The sequence below is a fragment of the Triticum aestivum genome, chromosome 2B (assembly GCF_018294505.1).
Source record: "Triticum aestivum cultivar Chinese Spring chromosome 2B, IWGSC CS RefSeq v2.1, whole genome shotgun sequence".
NCBI classification, from domain to species: domain Eukaryota; kingdom Viridiplantae; phylum Streptophyta; class Magnoliopsida; order Poales; family Poaceae; genus Triticum; species Triticum aestivum.
In genome coordinates, this window is record NC_057798.1 from 11,735,443 (window position 1) to 11,738,041 (window position 2,599).

Genomic DNA, 2,599 nt, shown 5'->3' on the forward strand with positions numbered 1-2,599 from the left:
GGGGCGGGGCGGCGACGGCGTCGGGGCGGGGCGGCGACGGCGAGGTGGTGGCAGGGGGCGGTGCGCGGCGTCGGGAGAGGAGGAGGAGAAATCGAAGTCGGGAGAGGAGGACAGCGCGCTAAGTGCTACTTAGGGCATGTACAATGCATAGCCTCAAGGTGATGCCTCACATACCATGTAGGATCGGATATGACGTAAAGTAGGTTCGGATAGGGAAGCGGGATCCTCTCCAGGATGCAGGTGCTTGAAAGAAAAAGTGTGGTCCGGTGACAAAAGCTGAAAAGGTTGGAGTGAAAAGTAGAGATGCATGTGTGATAGATGTTAGGGAACGTAGTAATTTCAAAAAAATTCCTACGCACACGCAAGATCATGGTGATGACATAGCAACAAGAGGGGAGAGTATTGTCCACGTACCCTCGTAGACTGTAAGCGGACGCGTTATGACAACGCGGTTGATGTAGTCGTACGTCTTCACGATCCGACCGATCCAAGTACCGAACGTACGACACCTCCGAGTTCAGCACACGTTCAGCTCGATGACGATCCCCGGACTCCGATCCAGCAAAGTGTCAAGGATGAGTTCCGTCAGCACGACGGCGTGGTGACGATGATGATGTTCTACTGGCGCAGGGCTTCGCCTAAACTCCGCGACGATATGATCGAGGTGGAATATGGTGGAGGGGGGCACCGCACACGGCTAAGGAACGATCACGTAGATCAACTTGTGTGTTCTAGGGTGCCCCCTGCCCCCGTATATAAAGGAGCCAAGGGGGAGGGGGCGGGCGGCCAAGGAGGGCGCGCCAAGGGGGAGTCCTACTCCCACCGGGAGTAGGACTCCCTTCTTTCCTAGTTGGAGTAGAAGGGGGAAGGAGGAGGAAGAGGGGAAGGAAGGGGGGGCGCCGTCCCCCTCTCCTTGTCCTATTCGGACTAGGGAGGGGAGGGGGCGCAGCCCACCTCTTGCCTCCTCTCCTCTTCTCCCTTAGGGCCCATGAAGGCCCAATAACCCCCAGGAGGGTTCCGGTAACCCCCCGGTACTCCGGTAAAATGCCGATTTCACCCAGAACACTTCCGATGTCCAAACATAGGCTTCCAATATATCAATCTTTATGTCTCGACCATTTCGAGACTCCTCGTCATGTCCGTTATCACATCCGGGACTCCGAACAAACTTTGGTACATCAAAACTTATAAACTCATAATAAAACTGTCATCGTAATGTTAAGCGTGTGGACCCTACGGGTTCGAGAACTATGTAGACATGACCTAGAACTATTCTCGGTAAATAACCAATAGCGGAACCTGGATGCCCATATTGGCTCCTACATATTCTACGAAGATCTTTATCGGTCAAACCGCATAACAACATACGTTGTTCCCTTTGTCATCGGTATGTTACTTGCCCGAGATTCGATCGTCGGTATCCAATACCTAGTTCAATCTCGTTACCGGCAAGTCTCTTTACTCGTTACATAATGCATCATTCTGTAACTAACTCATTAGCTACATTGCTTGCAAGGCTTATAGTGATGTGCATTACCGAGAGGGCCCGAAGATACCTTTCCGACAATCGGAGTGACAAAACCTAATCTCGAAATACGCCAACCCAACATGTACCTTTGGAGACACATGTAGTACTCCTTTATAGTCACCCAGTTACGTTGTGACGTTTGGTAGCACCCAAAGTGTTCCTCTGGTAAACGGGAGTTGCATAATCTCATAGTTACAGGAACATGTATAAGTCATGAAGAAAGCAATAGCAATATACTAAACAATCAAGTGCTTGGCTAACGGAATGGGTCATGTCAATCACATCATTCGCCTAATGATGTGATCCCATTAATCAAATGACAACACATGTCTATGGTTAGGAAACATAACCATCTTTGATCAACAAGCTAGTCAAGTAGAGGCATACTAGTGACACTATGTTTGTCTATGTATTCACACATGTATTATGTTTCCGGTTAATACAATTCTAGTATGAATAATAAACATTTATCATGAAATAAGGAAATAAATAATAACTTTATTATTGCCTCTAGGGCATATTTCCTTCAATAGTCTTTATTTTCCATTTCTTAATGAGGCCCACTAGCTGTAGCTTGCATTGGGGAGAAAAATAAATATAGATGCCTCAAATTAATTTTGATCATGGGACATATGTATCCATATGCCACCATTGTACATGCCCTTATATAGCAAAGGCTTTTGTCCCGGTTCGTGCTACAAACCGGGACCAATGCAACCTTTAGTCCCGGTTGGTTCCACCAACCGGGACCAAAGACCTCTTTTCAGCAGCCCAAAGGGCGGGAAACGAAGACCTTTGGTCCCGGTTGGTGCCTCCAATCGGGACAAAAGATGGGCATTTGTCCCGGTTGGCGGCACCAACCGGGACCAAAGAGGGGCATTGGTACCGGTTGGTTCCTCCAACCGGTACCAATGCACCCGTCTAATTACTTATTTATTTTCTGCAGCTGTTTTTTAGTTGATTTTTCTGCAGCTGTTTTTAATTAGTCCCACCTCGCCAAGCGAGAGGCACTCGCAGCGGTTTATAAGCCCTGAGTGCAGAGACGATGAAGAAGAGGCTCAATGCTCACCT